Source organism: Empidonax traillii, unplaced genomic scaffold, assembly GCF_003031625.1.
Source record: "Empidonax traillii isolate 1590-97213 ecotype Southwest subspecies unplaced genomic scaffold, ASM303162v1 scaffold285:size798778, whole genome shotgun sequence".
In the NCBI taxonomy this organism is placed as follows: domain Eukaryota; kingdom Metazoa; phylum Chordata; class Aves; order Passeriformes; family Tyrannidae; genus Empidonax; species Empidonax traillii.
In genome coordinates, this window is record NW_020955478.1 from 253264 (window position 1) to 261225 (window position 7962).

The 7962-nt window shown below is 43.2% G+C and overlaps 1 protein-coding gene across 1 annotated transcript in view; it reads right to left on the bottom strand.

The window, feature by feature from the left end:
- LOC114060674 (teneurin-4-like) overlaps positions 1–7591 on the bottom strand; it is a gene marked incomplete at its 3' end in the record, with an annotated part of 250119 nt that extends 242528 nt beyond the window's left edge. Inside the window, exon 1 of the mRNA XM_027890361.1 lies at positions 7225–7591. The remainder of the gene's footprint in view (positions 1–7224) is intronic.
- Between the last annotated feature and the right edge of the window lie 371 nt (positions 7592–7962).

Sequence of the window (7962 nt, forward strand, 5' to 3'; positions counted from 1 at the left end):
AGCTTCAATAATAAAACAGCATTCACAGTTTCTTATAACTATACTAAGCAAATTGTTTGGCCTGAAAATTTCCATGCCAGCTGTCTGCCTCAGGCTGAATTTTTTTGGAAAATTTCAGTCAAAACAGTTCAGCAGATTCTGAGAACAAGGCTAGGGAAAAAATATGTTGTTTTACTAATGTTAAAAAAAAAAAAAAAAAAAAAAAAAGGCGCCTTTAGCCTTCTCTCTAGGACTTCCTCTGGGATTTTTAGGACTTTAGAGGAAGGACTTGAAATTTGCCTGGGAGAGAACTGTTTTTCTTCTAATGAATTTTGTGTGCACATGTATGAATCAAGCCTAGTTTAGACATCGTAATTAAAGACACTGTTGCTATATGCTCCTGGGTTAATTTGTACATATTTACGAACTTCCATCACTTACATTTCTACTTGTGTGTGACTAAATAAGATACTTTGTGCTACAGGATGTGCCAGGTTTGTATCCATGTATCACGATTGCAGTTGGAGATGCTCTCTGGTACTCAGCGTGATCCCAAGCTGGGAGAAGCTGAATGATGGGATGACAAATCTGGAGAGCAGAGGCTAGAGGGGTGAAAATGGGATTGCAGAATAGAGCTGGAAGAGGCAGGAGATGAGGAGAGGAGCAGACTGAGCAGGATGGACCAAGGGATCTATTTAGAGGAGCAGAGTACTCTGTTAAATCAAGATATGATGATTTGTTAATTTAAGCCATAGACACATATAGATACTAAAATGAGGCAATGCCACAAAGCTATTAGCTCTTGCAAGACAAAAAAAAAAAAAAAATCAACAAAGACTAGACTAAGAGACAAATATTAAGACTTAAATGTATATATTGAAGACCCAAAATTTAAGTAAAAAACACAGTGACAATTGCCTTAACTAAGTGTCCTGAATAACGAAAGTAATTTTTCACAAGACAGTGTTTTATCCAAGCCAGCCTGGAGATGAAGCAGTGAGAATGAGGAGTAGAAGAGGAGGTTTATGATCCCCATGTCACCTGTAGCAGAGTTGGATGGTTTGTAGTGACTAAGCAGAGGACCGAGGAATGAGGACAAATGTGTTTCAGATTAGGGCAGCCAATGATGCCCCAAAACTGTGGGCAATGCTGGGCAAGTCTCTTCAACCCAATATTTCGTAACTGTGTCAGAGTGTGTTGCAACCTCTGCATGATCATCTTGACAGCTCAGAGTCTGATCTGCTGACGTGTCAAATATCCACAACAGCAATTAAAGGCTGTGTGATCTCTGCATTGTTTTAGCACGGAAAGTAAGAACCGTAAGTAACCCCCGATCAGGGCTCTCTCTGCAGGAATGCATCGGCAGGCTGACTCTCGAGATTGTTCTCTGCTACCTAGCACAAAAATCTGTGCCAATGTCAAAAATCTGATCACACCTTAAGCCCACCTGCACAAAGGGTAATTTTCTAGAAATAGCAACATTTCCTTATTCCTGACTGACGGGATCTGTGATGCCCACGGCTCAGCCACCTAACGCTGTTTGTATCAACAGGCAGAAAGCAAATTCCAGTGCCCCTCATGCTCCATCAGTTTTTCCAATCACCTCTAGCAGTTACTTCTAAAGGCTAACCAAACTCCCCCATCCTATTCTTCTTTATGTTACAGAGCTGAGAATGAAATGATTTTCAGCATCCAAAGGCACAATCAGAAGACTGATTTTATGAATGGACCCCATATTCCCCAGAAGGAACAGGCCTTGGCTGGATTTTTTAAGCAAGTCCAAGATTTTCATTACACTTACTGGAGTTTGAGGGGGAGGCAACAAACCCGGTGAGCCCTTATTGCATACATAATACAGGGTTGGATTAAAACTATAAAATAGGATTTAATATTCTGTTTTCCAACTTCTGACTCTTTAACTAATCAATCTCCAGAATACTTTGAAGGCTCAGTGTGTGCAAACATATATGCAGGCAAGTGATGCACCTTCTACTCAGTGTTTAAAGAGAAAACTGCATTGAATAATCACCTAAAACCTGAATCAATGAGTAACGAGACATCTCCTGTTTTCACATTTGCTATTGCTGCTTGAGTAAAACATCTGCCACCAGTGCCTTAGCGGTGAGTACAGTAGTGAAGCAGCATTCTGGACTGCAGTGGTTATCCTAGACTGTAGCAAATACTACTTCACTAAAGCATGTGGAGATATCTGCAAAATCTAATTGAATCATCCCCATTTAAATGGACTGATAAATGCAGTTCAGTGAGCTCCTTCACTTAAATCGACCATCAGCAACTCTTTGCTTTTTCTTCCCTCTTTCCCCAACCTAAAATAAGAACAAGGACATATCAAACCCTAGAAAGCAACTCTGACTTGGAATAGGAAACTTATCTTCCAGCCCTTCTATTTCACAATGCCTTTCCCTCCTTCTGGCTGCCAGCACACTAGAAGAATGTTCAAAAGATCGCCTCTGCTGACACCCAACAGGACAATATACAATGGAGTCTGAATCCCCCTTCAGCACAGTTTCGTTCTCAGCAATTTGGTAAAAAGGCAAAAGGATGTTTGTGACTAAGGCTCAAACTCTCCAAGAAATGAGAACTTTTCATACAGAGTGTTTATTAGTGTATACAGCTAACGAAATGTACCCTCCTATTCACATTTCAACTGTGCCTTTAAAGATGCTCCAGGGAGACTGATGTAGAACAGCTGGCAAAAATATATATTTATTTTTAAGAAAATTATTTGAATATCAGTGCAGTGATGGTAAAACAGCACAGAGAAATGCAAATCATACATTTATTTGTGATTAAATATATAAGTCCTATATCCACACTACAGCACTGCTCCCCAGGTTATACTGATATACTTCAGATATAAATTTCTCCATGATTCTTTTTCCTTTTAATCTACAGCAAAGAGGAAATGCATACATATACTTTAAAAAAATATTACTTTACTTTTTTCTCTGAAACATATTGGTCAAGGATCCCTGAATACCCAATTCACTGGCAAGTGGTGCAAGTTACTTTGCCAAAGTGCCCAGCAATGCCAATCTGTCAGTTCAAAGCAAAAATAGAGTATTTTAGCTTTTAGTTACAATAAGCTATTCTGATAGACCTTGTAACAGGGCAGGTAAAAGCCAGTCTTTAAATCTGAATTGACATTGATTTACAGTTTCATTTCTTTGAATGAAATCAGAGAGAGAGCAAGTTTCAAGATACTTCACTTCTTGAAATTACAGTTACACATACCTTAAACACAGAAGGGTTTGCTTTAAAAAAAAAAAAAAGAAAAAAACAAAGTCTCAACTGCCTACAGAGGTAAGATAAAAGGAAAAAAGTGATGTTAAAGAAGGTATCAGAGTAGTTTTTGTTTATTCATATTTTTTAATTCTGCTTTTCCTCTCCATTAATTTTTAAAACACCCTTGATTTGATATCCTAATAATAAATATGCCACGCAACATTCCTCCTGTCAAATCTCTCTCATCGTGGTATTACTGCAACATTTGTAACTTTTGATCTGGAAAAATCAAGTTACGTAACGTCATAGTTCTGCTCCTTGCAAAGATGTGATTCTGTCAGAAAATGAAGCACTGAAGTGGGAACTCAACAGAACTGGAAACGACTTTCCCATGGAAAAGGAAGTTTTGCTTTAAGCATCACAGCTATTTTAACGTGCAAGAACCCAACAATTTATTCTCCTGAGCAGAGAAAGGGTAAACTATGAGGTTAAAAATAATCAGAGTAGGCTCTTAATTGGTATAGTGTACATGTTGTAGAGAGAATGAAATAACAGTTATTATGCACTCTGGGAAATAAATAAAATAAAATAAAATAAAATAAATTCTCACATTGTAAAACAAAAGAGAACAGCATTTTTCCTTGTCTATGTACTATCTGCTCACCAAAATGATAGGAAAGCATCTAATTTAAATGAGTCAAGGAAAATAATTAAACTACAAAGACTTAAAAAATGCAGCATCTTGTCAGCCCAAACCTCACTGCTTTCCCAGACCCACGGAAATCGGAGAAATGTCCCTCTTTTTCTGTCCATGTAGTAAAATAAATTGGAAGGGAGGGAGAGGGGCTATCTCCTCTCCCAACCAAAACCAGACAAGCAGCTTTACTCTCATCTCTCCACAATTTTTCCCTATCCTTTAAAATCAGAGAAGGCAAATTCTCCCCACAAGAGCCTTTCTTAAACCAGGACCCCTTGCTAATAAGAACAGGAAACTACAAAGTTAACTTATGCATGTTCTTTTGCCTTTTACTCCTTTTTTTTCTGCCAAAGAGCAGCCTGAGAATCTCTTTCCACACTAATGGCTATCTTTCTCCACCAAAACATGATATTTTTTCTCCAGATCACTCACATAAATGACATATACGCTGAAACTCTCCCCTTGTGCAGATCTGTACATACGCATGCACGTATGGACTGGAAGGGAGTGTGAGGCACAGAGGGAGAGTCCCTGCAGAGACAAAGTGCACCTCAGTGCAGCGGCACTAATTCCCAATTTTGGTGATTTTTTTTTTTTTTTTTGGGGGGGGGGGTGTGGAACTGAAACAGGTTGTCTGCAAAGGCACCTCCCCTCCTCCCCTGCCCCAATTGTTTGTGCAGAGTCCCTTCCCAGGGTGGTGCAGAGCAGCGGCCCCCCTCTCGAGAGAAGAACAACACAGGTTACATTTTCACGTGCCTGGGAACAGCCTGGCCACACACCGCGACCTCACAGTCCCCTCCCTACCCCCAGACCCGCTGCAAACCAGCACAGACCCTAATTTTCCTTGCCCGTGCACTGGCTTGGGGATCACATTCTCAGCGGATTATGGCAGCAGAGAATCCGACTGTCCACAAACCAGCCCACTCCAGCAAGGAGCGATCCAGCAGCGTGGCAGAGTCTGGGAGCCGGAAATTTCACAGGGAAGGGCAGTTCACGAAGACCACAAACCAGCAAACTCCTACAGCCTTGTAACACAGGCAGAGCCAATCAAGCTGCTGTGGTCTTGTTTCAGTGCAAAACAGGGAAAGAGATGCATCTTTCTCCCTCTGTGCCCCCCCAATACTGAATACACACACGCACACACACACACATATACTCCTTGTTTTTAACACCCAAGCCTATAAAAGTGCTACAGGCTGAGGCACTAAGTGGGAGGTGCCTGGCGCTGAAAAGGCCAATGAAATAAATTAAATACAAATCATTGGCTCAGCCCCAGCCTCCCCCAGCTATCAGGGGAGAGGTTGGGGTGCCCGATGGCTGGTCCTCAGCTCTTACCAGACCCAGAGGGTGGCATGTGCAGGCTGCTGGCATAGTATAGGTGTATATGTTAAGCCTTGGGTGTTGCAGGCACATATGGTGCACATGTTGGGAGCAGAGCACTTTCCATAGGAGGGGAGGGGCTACCCTTCTAGTAGGCAATTGTATTAGGGTCAGCAAAGCAGAAAGAAATGGGACTGGGATAGGCTGGGAGCTGCCAAGTTTCCCTGCCCAGCTCTGGCGCCCCAGAGCCGCGAGCAGCACGCTAACAACTTGCAAGGCTACAGAAGAAGTTTACCTACATAAAGCATACAGACAACTTCCAACTTCAGAGCTTTGCTCTCATTTTCTCAGTTTATGGCCCTCCCTTCACCTAGGACTTTTTTTCAGGGGGAAAAAAAAATATGCGGCTATAAATTCAAGGTTAGACTTCACTGCAAAAAGTTAAGGAGGAAAATGGGGTGGAGGTGGAGAGATCATTTTTTAAATTCGATTCAGGGTTGTGTTGTTTTGCTTTTAATTGTAATTTTTAAATAAAAAAGAATTGAACTTTCCTGGAAAAGCCATGAGCAAATGCATTCAAGATGCAAAAAGGTCTTGGCTATCTATCCAGTACGCATTTATTCATCTCTGTTTTTTCTGTATGAAAAAAATGTATTTTGAACTGTGTATCCCATAAACCAAGACTGTGGCATAAATATGGGCTTTTGTTTTATTTGGGCTTTTTTGGAGGTTTTTTTTTTGTTGTTGTTGTTATTTTTTTTTTTTCCCAAATCATGTGCTTACATGGTTGTAACCACTGTGAATTTCTAAGCGTGGTCATGGTAAGGAAGTAAATACATACTGCCTTGTGAATGCTTTAAGAGTTTGGGTGTTTTAAGTATTATTTTTTAAAGATTTGGCATTCCTTAACTACTACCTATTTACACGTAAAAGAGCTCAGATATTTTATAGTAAGAAAAGATCTACATTTTTAATCAAAACAACTCCCAGGAAATAAATGCTCTTTGGTAGCATCCAGGTTTTATGTTCAACAGCCAAAATTTGTATTTGAGAATGCAAATTGCTGAGAATACGAGCGGGAGTCTGAACCACTGCATTTCTCCCAGTCACTCCAGCATCTTTTCCCCAACGCCACACTATTTGGGGGAGCTTTTAAACCTAGGAGGGCATGGCTGTAAGCAAGTCTTTAACATTTAATGCCTGAGAAACTGACTTGTCACTCAACTTGCAGTCAAGCGCATTTCTTTTTTTGTGCTTTTTGTTGGAGGCAAGCCCACCTTTCCTTGGAAAATGGGAGACCCCATCCCCATCTCTGACTCTAGCACAAATCCAAATGTAAACATACACACGCACTCCCACCACGCACCACCCTGCAGCAGGACATGGGCATGGGGGTTTCAGATAGAGCCAAAGGTACCTTGTGAGCTGAGAAATATCGAGGCACTTCTCTTTTTTAAAAAAATTTTGTTCTCCCCCCTCTCCTCCTCGCTTTTACTATTACATAAATAACACGGATTGATCTTAAAGCTGCATCCTTGCTCCAGTGCCTCCCAATCTGCACTGCTGCCTTCCTCCAGCACAGCCGCACCGCTCGGGGTGCAGAGGGAAGGGTCGGGGAGGGGGAAGGTTGGATGGGAGAATCCACTCCAAACATATCCTGAAGCAAGGTTTTGGCAGTCTGGGGGTACCTGATCCGCCCTCCCCTCAATCACCCCTTCCCCGCAAACCCCCCATCTCCAGCCCGGAGCCTCCCGCAGCATCTTTGCCTCCCTGAATTGCTGCAAACTGTGCGAGGGAAGGGCAGGGAGCTGGGCAGCAGGCATGGATGGATGCTGGGGAGGGAAAACCAAGGATTCAGGGAGCTTCTCCCCAGCCTCAAGCCCGTGTGCACGGCTGTTTGGTGGGAAGAGGAAAGGGGGAAGGGAAAACTGGAGGGAGACGATGTCATAAATACACTTTTCACAGGAAAACGCGAAGCTTACCATGTCTGCAGTTTCCCCCCACCGAAATGCCACTTCTGTGTCCAGCGATCCAAAAGTGGAAACTACAGGCAGGCACCGGAGCTCATCTCCGCAGGCAGCTCGGAGATACACCTCTGCCACCCCCAAAAATCAAAATCAAAATAAATTTAAAAAACCAAACCCCCCCAAAAAAAACAAACCCAAACAAAACAACGACCGGTCCAGCTTCTTTCCTGGCAGGAATCGTCCTGGTAGGACTGCCCAAAATAAGCAGCTGCAATCCAAAGGCTTTATTTAAAGCTTCCCCCCCTCCTCCTCCTCCTCTCCGTGCCTCGCTCGCTCTCTCCCTCTCGCTGTTACACACAGAGAGAAAGAGAGACACACACAGGTTACATGAATGGGAGGCAGGAGCCGGCGCTCCCGGCTGGAATGACAGGCGCACATGCGGCTGGCGGCTGCCCACCCCGGCGGCGTGGGAACAGCTCGGACACGGCGTGCGGATACGTGGAAAGGGGCACTGGGTGGGAACGGGTATGGGGTGGCATGGACATGGAGAGGAGATGAGAATGGGCATGGACGTGGCATAGGCATGGGGCCGGGGAGGACATAGACATTGGGGTGGCACAGACAGCGGGAGGAGTGGGACATGGGCATGGGCATGGCATGAGCATATCATGGGTGTGTCATAATAGACAACGGGCAGAGGGAAATATAGACATGGGCATGAGCATGAAATGATCATGGAATAGGCCTGGGCCA